The sequence below is a fragment of the Sus scrofa genome, chromosome 3 (genome assembly GCF_000003025.6).
Source record: "Sus scrofa isolate TJ Tabasco breed Duroc chromosome 3, Sscrofa11.1, whole genome shotgun sequence".
Taxonomy (NCBI): domain Eukaryota; kingdom Metazoa; phylum Chordata; class Mammalia; order Artiodactyla; family Suidae; genus Sus; species Sus scrofa.
Genome location: NC_010445.4, coordinates 100,408,786 through 100,421,548, shown reverse-complemented (window position 1 = coordinate 100,421,548; position 12,763 = coordinate 100,408,786). Strand labels below are relative to the sequence as shown.

General features: G+C 37.8%; 1 long non-coding RNA gene across 2 annotated transcripts in view; it reads left to right on the top strand.

Moving 5' to 3' along the window:
* LOC106507388 overlaps window positions 1-12,763 on the top strand; it is a 159,367-nt gene that overhangs the window by 52,040 nt on the left and 94,564 nt on the right. For both annotated transcript variants that reach the window (XR_002342757.1, XR_001303325.2), the window contains exon 2: window positions 11,559-11,748. This is a non-coding gene — a long non-coding RNA (uncharacterized LOC106507388). The remainder of the gene's footprint in view (window positions 1-11,558; window positions 11,749-12,763) is intronic.

Below are 12,763 nucleotides of genomic sequence, written 5' to 3'. Positions count from 1 at the left end.
TGGCGAGGACCCATGGGGAGGTGGTGCAGGCTGTTCCTGGTTGCAGGGCCCTGGGAAGTGGCAGTGACCCATAGGCAGTACCCAGAGCCTTTGGCAGTGGCAACAGCAGGGTGTGTGCATTCCCAGGGGAGTGAGAGCAACAATGGGTGGTGCTCAGTTGCAGTGCCCTCCTCTGTGGGATCCCCTGAGGTGACTGGGGCCACAGGAGGTGCCAGTTTATGGACCCCTCATGATGCAGGGCCATGCCCACCTCTAGGATCTGAGATGGCTGTGGAAGTTTGCTCCTGCTGCCTGTAGTCCACACAAGAGGCACCTTGCCACCTTCAGCCTGTGTAAGAGGTGCCCTGCCACCTGAGGGCCCATGTGTGCACAGAGAAATATACTCCTATGGCAGTTCCACCCTTTCTCCTCTCACCCTCCCCAACAATGGCACCTTGCTTCTTCTGTGGACCTGGGCTTGCTCCCTTGGCTGTGGTGCTCTGCTCCTCAGCCCCCTCAGGCTGTCTCCACACAGCTACCCCTAGTCCTCTCCCTGAAACTGACATTTGGAGCCTGAATCTTAGCACTCAGCCCCTGCCAGAACATCTCAGGCTGTGGTGTCTGGGGGCAGTTGTACCAATGGTCTGTGTGGGTCTCTCTTTGCTTTGCCCTCAGTCCAGTCACTATGCCTTTTTTGGGGGGGCTTTGAGGTTCCCTCTCCAACTTGGCTGATCTCCCCATTAATTAGGTGGCCTCCCAAGGTGCTGATTCCTTTTCTCTTTCACAATTCCTCTCAGGAGTGCTGGTTCCATCCTGGTTCATTTTTTTTTTCTCTCTTCTTTTTCCTTTTGTTCTGCCCAGTTATGTGGAGGGTTTCTTGTCGTTTTTGGAGGTTTAAGGTTCTCTGCATGTGTTTAGTAGATGTTCTGTGTGAATTGTTCTACATGGAAATGGGTTTTTTTTGATGTGTTTATGGAAGAAGCTGCACCCCATGTCTTACTGCTCTGCCATCTTGATCATGCTCATATAATTCCTTTTTAAAATAAAAATCTTAAGAATTGAGGTAAAATCAACATATAATTCTTAATCAATTGTTTTTGCAATTTTGTGTCTATATTAATGAGAATATTTGCATTTAAAAATATTGCTTGGTTTTGGTATCAGAGCATAAAATGAGTAGGGAAGTGTGTTCTTTCCTATTCTATTTTCTGGAATAGATAATGTAGAATCAATATTAACCCTTCTTTAAATGTTGGGTAGAATTGTACAGAGAAACTATCTTGGCCTGGGAAGTTCTCTTTTGGGAGTTTTAAAATAATAACTAAATATCTTGAATAGTTATGAGGTTATTCAAGTTTGTATTTCACATTGGATGAATTGTGATTGCTTTTGAGGAAGTGGTCCAGCTCATCTAAAGTTGTTAATTTCATGCTTGCAGAGAAGTTACTAGCATGTCCTTATATCCTTTTGAATTTTTCAGTGCCTATAGTAATACCACATGTTTCATTCCTAATATTGGTAATTAGTCTCCTCTTTCTTTGCCAGTCTTCCTTGAGTTTTGACAGTTGCATTGATCTTTTTCAAAGAACCAGCTTTCCCCCACTGATTTCATGATTATTTTTCTACTTTCAATTTCATTGATTTTTGTTTATTTCCTTACCTCTGCCTGCTTTGAGTTTATCTTGGTCTTTTTTATGTTCTTGAGGCAAGAACTTAGATTACTGATTTGAGACTTTGCTAACGTATTCATTTAGTGCTATAGATTTCCCTCTTAATATTGCTTTAGTTGTGTCCCATAAAATCTTATATGTTGTATTTTCATTTTCATTCATTTCAATGTATTTTGAATTTTCTTTGAGACTTCCTCTGTGACTCATGGATTACTTAAAAATGTTTTATTTTCCAGCGTTGAGATTTTCATGTTATCTGTTGATTTTTCAGTTGGATTTCATGGTAGGTATTGACTCAGTAGGGTTTCAACTATTTTAAATTTGTTGAGCTTTGTTTTATGGCCCAGAGTATGGTCTATCTTGATAGATGTTCTGTCAGTACTTGAAAAGAATGTGTATGCTGCTGTTTTGGGTAGAGTGACCTGTAAATGTTTATTAGGTCCTGTTGGTTAATGTGTTATTAATTTATTCTATATACTTGCTGATTTTCTGAGTAGTTCTATTAAGAGAGGAATGTTGAAGTAACCTTCACACATTCTAGAAATCTTTGAGACTTATCTCATTGTCTTCCTCTTCCAGAAATGAACTTTTGAAACTTTATATTCCTAGAACTCTTGTTATTGATGATAATCTCATAGCTCATACATACAACACTTACATTGTTCTGTCCTGTCTTAAGTGTCTAACTATATTTCAAGCTCCCTGGAGAGTACAGGCCATTCTTTCTATGTACCAAAGCCTTGAAAGGGACTTTAAAAATGAGTTAGAAAGGAGATCTAAGTTGGTTATCACAGATTTTTTTTAAAAGAGATTGATTCTTGGGCCCAATCCTACATACAATGAATCAAATTTTGTGGGTGTATGTGTGGAAGTGTTTGGTGAGGGCAGGGTGTGTTGGGGGATGTGAGAGGAAGCTGTGTTTTTTTGTTGTTGTTGTCATTCTGCAGTGTTTACTGTCGACAAAATATGGAGCCTCCTGACATATTGCATGGCACTTATGATGTACAGCTTACTTTCTGGTTTTTCATTTGACGTAAGACTCTGAAGGTTCTATCACTTTTCCATGACCCTGACCCAAATTCAGAAAAGAGGGATGATTCCGAGAATGGATCTCAAGCTCAGTTCAACATCATGTCTTTCTCCTACAGAGCTCTCCTACTTACACTCTTGAAATTGTACTCTGATGGTTGTAGAGTAGCTTGATCTGTATGTCATGGACTGGAGAACTAGAACTCTGAGTTCTAATATGTCGTTTCTATATAGAAGTTTAGGAGGACTACAATAGGCCTGAAGACTCAGATTAACATATATCCAATGTGTACTTTTGCTAAATAAATCTAATAAAATATAGTTAGAAAAGATAATGTCCAACTAAAAATGTTTAGCTGGAGAAATTTTTTTTTTTCTGTGCTGAAAGCTAAGCCATGCTTTTAGCATTTGGTGTCCAGAGTTTCTCAGAAAATAGAAGTCAAGCTTTCATAAAGAAGATTTTATTCCTTTGTAAATCTAGTGGAAAATTAATCATATAAAATATGATGGTGCCAAGAAAGCATTTGCAAGAGCACAGATGCATGAATATGAAACATTACATTTTCCAGGCAGTGTGTTTCCTTATCGGAGCAGACTCCTTCATGACTGAAGTGATCATTACTCAACAGTGATGGGTGACAAAGGCTCACATTTTCCTATGTTTTAATCATTTCTTTGGGAATGACTGTGGGAGCAGGAAATGAAAGGGGAAAATGTCCCCTTGCTTTGCAGTGCATGTTACACAGTAAGTGGGACATTTCTGAGGGTTTTTCCCACCTCCCTCCTTCAGGGAGGTGTCTGTACAGACCGAACTGAATATTGAGGTATTCAGCATTCTGTTTTCTGTCAGTCTGATGAAGTAAATGGTCCCGTTTATTAGAATGCTTTGGCTCCCTGTGAGAAGAGGGACAAAAGCTGGAAATTCTCTCTGCTTCAGGCCATTTAGGAGGGACTTGATTTATATGGCACCCTGGAAGCTCAGTTTTGGAGTGGGGCCAGATGTGGCACAGCTCCAGTGGGAGCAGCTTGTGGGGCCTCGTTCCAGTGGCTTATACCCCAAAACTACTGCTGCCACTTGTCTCCCTGGGAGGTTAGTACAACTGTTATCTTCTGAAGTGTTGAATTTTGATATATATTGTGTTTCTAATGAGCATAAACTATCTCTTTTTCCATCCTGTTCCATTTTAGTTTTAAAGCACCTCATATTTTTCTTCTAAAAATATTTTTGCTTTCTGAAGTCTTTCTTGGGAATAGGTTCACAATTTAGTGCTCTACATTTTTTTTCCTTTCTATGGCCTCACCTGTGGCATATGAAAGTTCTTGGGCCAGTGACTGAATTGGAGCTGCAACCGTAGGGCTATGCCACAGCCATAGCAATGCTGGATCTGAGCTATATCTGTGATTTATGCAGCAGGTTGTGGCAATGCTGGATCCTTAACCCACTGAGCAAGGCCAGGGCTTGAACCTACATCCTCATGGAGACTCTGTTGGGTTCTTAACCTACTGAGCCATGGTGGGAACTCTGGCACTCTACATTTTTAATTGCACATTAATATTTACTGGATCATAGCTTTTGTCACTGTGATTTTTTTCCAGCTTTATTGAGATACAATTGATACAAAATTGATTTAACTGATACAAAAATACAATTTATATTGTGCACTTTGATTTTTTTTTTGTCTTTTTGACTTTTCTAGGGCCGCTCCCATGGCACATGGAGGTTCCCAGGCTAGGGGTCTAATCGGAGCTGTAGCCACTGGCCTACGCCACAGCCACAGCAACGCAGGATCCGAGACGTGTCTGCAACCTATACCACAGCTCACAGCAATGCCGGATCCTTAACCCACTGAGCAAGGCCAGGATTTGAATCCTCAACCTCATGGTTCCTAGTCGGATTTGTCAACCACTGAGCCATGATGGGAACTCCTAGATTTGACACTTACATATTGCAAAGTGATTACCACCATAGCATTAGCTAATACCTCCATCACATCACATAATTACCATTTTCTTTTTGTGGAGAGAACATTTAAGATCTACTGCCTTAGCAACTTTCAAGTATATAATACAGTATTGCTAACTACAATCACCATGGTGTACATTAGATCACCAGAACTTAATCATCTTACAGCCAGAAGTTTATTGTCTTTGACCAACAGTTTCCCCATGTTTTTTTTTTTTTTTTTTTTTTTTTTTTTTTTTTTTTTTTGCCACCTAGACCCTGGTAACTATCACTCTATTTCCATGAGTTTGGCATTTTTAGATTCCATGTATCAGTGAGATTACACAGTACTTGGGGTTTTGTTTTTTTTGTTTTTTGCTTTTTTTGGGGCCACACCTGGAGCATATGGAAGTTCCTAGGCTAGGGATCAAATCAGAGTTACAGCTGCTGGCCATAGCAACATGGGATCCAAGCCACATCTGCGACTTACACCACAGCTCATGGCAAATGCTGGATCCCCAACCCACTGAACAAGGCCAGGAATCAAACCCGCATCCTTATGGATGCTAGTCTGGTTCATTTCCTCTCTGCCACAATAGGAACTCCCCTTTCATCTACTGATGGACACTTAGGTTGTTTCCATATTTTGGTTTCTGTGGATAATACTGCATTAAACATGGAGTGCAGATATCTCTTCAAGACCTTGTTTTCATTTCCTTTGGATATATGCTCAATTGTGAGATTGCTGGATCATATGGTAGCTTTATTTTCAATTTTTTGAAGAAAACTTATACTGTTTTCTGTAATGGCTCTAAAATTTATATTCCCACCAATATTTTCTTCACATCCTCATTAATATTTGTTATCTCTTGTCTTTCATATGATAGCCATCTTGTGTGAGGTGATATCTCATTGTGGTTTTGATTTGTATTTCCTTGATCATTAGTTACATTGAGCACCTTTTCATGTGTATACCTGCTTCTGTTGTATGTCTTCTTTGGTAAACTATTCAATTCTACTGCCCATTTTATAATCAAATTGTGTTTGTGCTCTTTATAAGAGTGCTTCACATATTTTGGGTATTAACACATTATCAGATGTGATTGGCAAATGTTTACTCCCATTATATAGGTTGCCTTTTCATTTTATAGATTGTTTTGCTGTGCAAAACTTTTTAGTTTGATGTAAACCCACTTATTTTTTCCTCTGTTGCTTATGCGTTTGGTGTCATATCCAAAAAATCATTGCCAATGTCAGAGAGTGGTTTCCCTATGTTTTCAAGTCTTTAGCCCATTTCATTTTAATTTTTTAGAGTTATATAAATAGTCCAATTGCATTCTTCACCTAATTATCCAGTTTTCCTAACATCATTTATTTTATTTTTTTAAATTTAATTTTATTGGAGTATAGTTTTACTTAGTGTTACATTAGTTTCAGATATACAGTAAAGTAAATCAGTCATACATATAAATGTATCTTTTTTTCCCATATAGGTTATTACAACTATTGAGTAGATTTTCCTGTGCTATACAGGAGGTTCTCATTAATCATTTATTTTATAGAGTAGTGTGTATATGTTATTCCCACCCTCCCAATTTTTCCCTCCCCCAATGGTTTCAACTATGGTTTTGACTGTGGTAACCATAAGATTGGTTTTGAAATCTATGAGTTTCTGTTTTATAAGTTCTTTTGTTTCATTTTTATTATATCCCACATATAAGTGATATTATATGATATTTGTCTTTCTCTGACTTACTTCACTCAGTATGATAATCTCTAGGTCCATCTATGCTGCTGCAAACAGCATTATTTCATTCTTTTTTATGGCTGAATAATATTCCATTGCATATATGTAACACATCTTCTTTATTCATTCCTCTGTCGATGGACATTTATGTTGCTTTCATGTCTTGGCTATTGTAAATCATGCTGCAGTGAATATTGGGGTGCCAACACAACTTATTGAAGAGACTGTCTTTTTGCCACTGAATATTCTGTACCCCCTTATCAAATATTAGTTGACTGTACATGTTAGAGTTCTGATTGCATTGATCTGTGTATCTATTTTTATGCCTGTGTCATACTCTTTTTACTATAGCTTTATAGTATAGTTTGAAATCAGAAATTGTGATGCTGCCAGCTTTATTCTTCCTTATGATTCCTTTGGGTATTCAGAATTTCTTTTTTGTTTGTTTCCATACAAACTCTAGGGTTTTTTTCTCTATTTCATTGGAAATTTGATAGGAATTGATAGGAATTTTGGTAGGAATTGCATGGACTCTATAGATGACTTTGGGTAGTATGGACATACTAATAATAATTCTTCTGATTCATGAACACAAGATATTTTTCCATTTGTCTGTGTCTTCAATTTCTTTCATCACAATTTTGTAATTTTCTGTTTATAGATCTTTCACTGCAATGATTAAATCCATTCCTAAGTAGTTTTTGCTTTGATGCTATTGTGAATGGAGTTGTTTTATTTCTTTTTCAGATTTTTTTTAGTATATAGAAATGCAACTAATTTCTGCATGTTAATTTTGTATCCTGCAACTTCACTGAATTTTTGATTAGTTCTAACAGTTATTTTTGTGGAGTCTTTAGAATTTTCTATATAAAAGATGTCATTTGCAGACAAAGACAATTTCATTTCTTCATTTTTGATTTGGGTGCCTTTTATTTCTTTTCATTGCCCGATTGCTGTGACTAGAACTTCCAGGCATCCCTCAGTACCCATGAGGGGTATTGGTTTTAGGAGCCCTGCAGACACCAAAATCTATGGATGTTCAACTACTTTATATAAAATGGTATAATTGCTTATATCTTTTTTGTACATTGTCCCATATATTTTAAATCATCCCTAGATTACTCATATTACCTAATACAATGTATATGCTATGTAAAACAATGTAAATGCTCTAAATATTTTCCAGTGTACTGTAAATAAAAGATTTGCTTTTTTGAACTTTCTGGAATTTTTTTTCCTTTTTTTTTTGTCTTTTTGGCTTTTCTAGGGCTGCTCCCACAGCATATGGAGGTTCCCAGGCTGGAGGTCTAATGGGAGCTGTAGCTGCAGGCCTATACCAGAGCCACAGCAACGTGGGATCTGAGCTGCATCTGCAACCTACACCACAGCTTATGGCAACGCTGGATCTTTAACCCACTAAGCAAGGCCAGGGATCAAACCCACGACCTCATGGTTCCAGGTCAGATATGTTAACCACTGAGCCATGACAGGAACTCCCCAAATATTTTCGATCTATGGTTGGTTCAGTCTGTGGATGTGAAACCCACAGATATGAAGGGCTGACTATACTGTGTTGAATGACAGTGACAAGAGTTGGGTATATTTGTCTTATTCTTGATTTTAGAGAAAAAGTTTTCAACCTTGAGTATAATGTTAGCTGTAGGTTTGTCATATATGGCCTTGATTGTGTTCAGATATAATTCCTTCTATGCCAATATCACATTTATTGATATGTAAATGTTGAACCATCCTTGAATCTCAGGGATAAATCTTCCATGATCATGATGTATGATTCTGTTAATGTACTGCTGAACTTGGTTTGATAACATTTCGAGAATTTTTTGCATCTGTATTCACCAGGGATCTAAGTCTGTAGGTTTTTTTTTTTTTCCCTGTAATATCCTTATCTGGTTTTGTTATCACGGTAATAGTGGCCTCATAAATTGAAATTGAGTATATACTCTGCTTCAGTTCTTAGGAAGAATTTGAGAGGGATTGATGTTAATTCTTCAAATATTTGGTAGAATTTCACCAGTTAAACCATCTGGTCCTGGACTTCTATTTGTTAGGAAGTTTTAAATCCTGATTCACTTTCCTTACTCATTATTGGTATGTTCAAGTTTTCTATTTCTTTATGATTCAGTATTGGTAGACTGTATGTTTCTAGAAATTTATCTATTTCTTCTGTTATCCAATTTGTTGGAATATAATTTTTAATACTAGTCTTTTGTGACCCTTTGTATGGTATCAGTGGCAAAGTCTCCTCTTTCATTTCTGATTTTACTGATTTGGTCTTTCTTTTTTCCCCCTAGTTTAACTAAAGATTGTTCAATTTTGTATCTTTTCAAGAAAGAAGGTTGTAGTTTTATGGATCTTTTCTACTGTTTTTCTGGTGTTTATTTATTTCTGCTCTGTTCTTTATTTGCTTCCTTTTGCTAATGTTGGTCTTTGCTCTTGATTTTCCTGTTCTTCGAGGTACGAAGTTAGGTTGTTTTGAGTTCTTTTTTTCTCAATGTAGGTAATTATCACTACAAACTCTTAGAACTACCTTTGTTGCATTTCATAGGTTTTGGTATGTTGTATTTCCATTTTTTATTTATTTCAAGCTATTTTTGATAAGCATTTCTTCTTTGACCCATGGGTTGTTCAGGAATATGAACAACCATATATTTGTGAATTTTCCAGTTTTATTCCTGCTAATAATACCTAGTTTTATGTCACTGTGGTGGGAAAAGATAATACTTCATATGATTTCCATCTTCTTAAATTTGCTAAGACTTGTTCATCCTATCCTTGTTATATGAACTATCCTGGAGAAGGATCTGTGTGTGCTTAGGTAGAATGTATAGTCTTGATATTGAATAGAATATTCTATATATGTCTATTAGGTCCATTTGGCCTAAAGAATGGCTCAAGACCAAATTTTTTTAATGAATGCTCAATTTATCCATTGTTTAAAGTGGGGAATTCAATTCCCTATTGTTTTTTTTGTCTATTTCACTTTTCAAATCTTTTAGTATTGGGAGTGTGGTGAACTACCTCAGCTTTTGTTTGTCCTAGACAGCCTTTGTCTCTTCAGTTATGAAAGAAGGCTTTGCTGGGTAAAGTATTCTTGGTTGGCAGTTATTTCTTTTAGCATTTGAATATATACCATCCCATTCTCCTCTGACCTGTAAGTTTTTTGCTGAGAAATCTTTTTCTAGCCTTACTGGAGATTTCCTTATAAATTACATGCTTTTAAGTTTCATTTTGGTTTTGATTTTTGGCCTTTTATTGTAAGGTTTCTTGGAGAGTGTCTCTTTAGGTTGATTGTTATTTGGTGATCTATCAGCTTAACTTGGATGTTCAAAGCTTTCTCCAGATTTGGGAAGTTCTCTGACATTATTAGGGCCACACCTGCAGCATATGGAGGTTCCCAGGTTAGGGGTTGAATTGAGCTATAGCTGCTGGCCTAAGCCAGAGCCACAGCAACAGCAATGGCAACATGGGATCCAAGTTGTGTCTATGACCTACACCACAGCTTTTGGCATTGCTGGACCCTCAACCCACTGAGCGAGGCCAGTGACTGAATCCGCATCCTTGTGGATACTAGTTGGGTTCATCACCACTGAGCCATGATGAGAACTCCTGACATTATTTCTTTAAATAGGCTTTCTGTTTCTTCCTCCCTCCTTGGGAACTGAAATAATTCAAATGTAATAACTTTAGATGGTAAACCATAGATCACATAGGCTTCCTTCACTCTTATCATTCTTTTATTTTTGTTCACCTCTGACTGGATGATTTCAAAGTTCCTGTCTTTTATCTCACAGATTATTTTTTTTGGCTTGATCCATTCTTCTGTTGATGCCCCCTATTATATTTATTCCATCATTGTATTCTTAGCTCTAGAATTTCTGTTTAGTTCTTCTTATATAATGTCTCTTGTTTTGCTTACATATTACTTTCCTGATTTTGTTAAATTATCTCTGTTTTTTTGTGGCTCATTGAGTTTTTTTTTGTTTTTGTTTTTTGCTTTTTCCCAGGCTAAGGGTTGGGTCAGAGCTACAGCTGCTGCCCTGTGCCACAGCAACACAGGAGCTGAGCTATGTCTGCAACCTACACCACAGCTCATGGCAATGCCAGATTCTTAACCCACGAAGTGGGGCCAGGGATCAAACCTGCAACCTCATGGTTCCTAGTTGGATTCATTTCTGTTGGCACCATGATGGAAATGCCCGAGTTTTTTTTTAAACGGCTTTTTTTTTTTTTTTTAATTCTTAATGATTAAGTCACAGATCTCTATGTCTTTAGGTCACCAGAAAATCATCATGATCCTTTGGTGTCATGTTTCCTCTATTTTTTTTTCATGTTCTTTGAAGTTTTCCGTTACTGCTTGAACTTGATGTAGTAGTAACCTCATCTAGTCCTTGAAGCTGCTTTCTCGAGAGAAATGATTACATTTCCACAGTCTTGTTGGAGATTCTGAGTTATCTGACCCTTTATGGGTTAAACTGCTCCATGTTTTCTATTTTTGCATAATTCTTAAGCTTTTATGATTTATCCAGATTCTGCAACATACCAGGCAGGGTGAATGGCATATCTTTTTTGTTTTACCAAAGGAGGCACTGAAGTTCAAATCTGTGGTCTTTCTGTATCTGATAGATACAGACTGGTTTTTTGTGCATGCTCATCAGCTGTTTGCCAAAGGTTGTTCTTGCTGCTACTGTTGTGAGCATGCATAGGAAGCCAGCCACAGGATGGGAGGGTGTGTGAGTGAGACATGCAAATTTCCGTGGGATGCCCATCGGCCAGATGGGGACATCTGTGGGTGAGAAATTCCCAGTGGCTCATGGGTAGAATTCTTGTTGGATTTCCTGATGGAGTTAGTTCCTTGAATGCTCTTCAAGAGACACATCTTCCATTTTGCCAGTCTCTTCTGGCCCCTCTTACGTCCCAGTCATATAGCTCATAATTATTATTCCATATGGGATAAGAGAAATTAACCTCTTTGTCAGCATCCTGCATGGCTGGGGAACCCTGTTGCTTGCTCACACAACTCTCCCTTTCCCTTGCTGGAGCAATCACAGGCAGCAGAAACTCTCTCTTGGCCCTAAGCTGTGCCACCTTGGAGAAGGGGTGATGCAAATAGAGTCAAGCTGTACTTCTGACCCACTTCAATGCATCCAAATTCTTATTTTTTTTTCCTCAGTGGCGTGCTGGAACTTCTCTGGAAACTTGGACTTCTACAAAGAATCTCTTATCCATGGGTGTGTGTTTAAGACAGTGTTTTCAAGGGGTTCTTGGACAACAGTTGAGAAGGTGTGAAACTGCGTCATGGGCTACTGCAAGGTCCACAGTAATACTGAGGTCCATCTACCTGTTACCTGATTTGTGAGTAGGTGAGTTTTCCTGGGTCTCTTGGCTTATGGTGCTGGGCCCCACAGATTCCTCAAAGGTACTTTTGTCAGTGGATGAATACTGAATTTTGGGGGGGTGTATTTGGAAGGGGACAAAAATGAGGGATTTTTTTTTTTTTACAAGCATGATGCCAGTGTCACCTCAAGGCACCTTATTTTTGTAATGTTTCCAAAAATCTTATCTTGGAGCATGGTAGTTAATAGTTATTTTCAAATAGTCTCTTCTTTGCATTATCTCTGACTCTTCCTTGTATCTTTTCTTTTTGTTTTGGAACCTGTCTTCATTTTAGAAGTATTTATTAAGTATCTGGTGATCTTTGGCTTTGCATTTGGGGAGTGGGACATTGAAACGCTCTTTAGAAAGTCTCACGTAATTATGGGACTTATTCACTTTTGTGGATCAAGTGTGATTAGCTATTTCCTTGTGGAATGATGGATGCAAAACATCAATGTATTTAGATCTTTCCCTTAAGTTGAAAATTTTTCTAGGGATAATTCTCCAATGTCCTGGCTGAGGAACATATGCCTGGCTGCTTTGTCTTCTGGGAGTTAAACTGGGAAAAGTACTAGAGATTTCATATTTAGCATGTGGATTTTCACTGAATTCTCATGACCTCAGGGGCACTTGGTACCTCCCAAGAGTTCCTGAGCCTATGGAATTTTCCCTGCCTTTTGAAATGAATTCACTGACTTTAGTGAAATTGGTAAGAAGTGAAAATAAATGTATATTCAAGTTAAATTTAATTGGATGCCCAAGGTTGATACACAAATTTATGGAAAATTCACATATACAATTTCTGTAATAGGAATTTAGATATAGGGAGCCTATGCAGTTTGAGTAACAACCGATCCATTAGTGACTTTCTGGCACCAAAGAACTTTAAAGTAGTTAAGGGTTAGAGACTCAGAGAGATGAAAACTAACTTGGGTGGTTACCAGTAGGGAGGAAGAAGATAGGAGTATGGGACTAAGAGATACACACTACTCTGTATAAAAT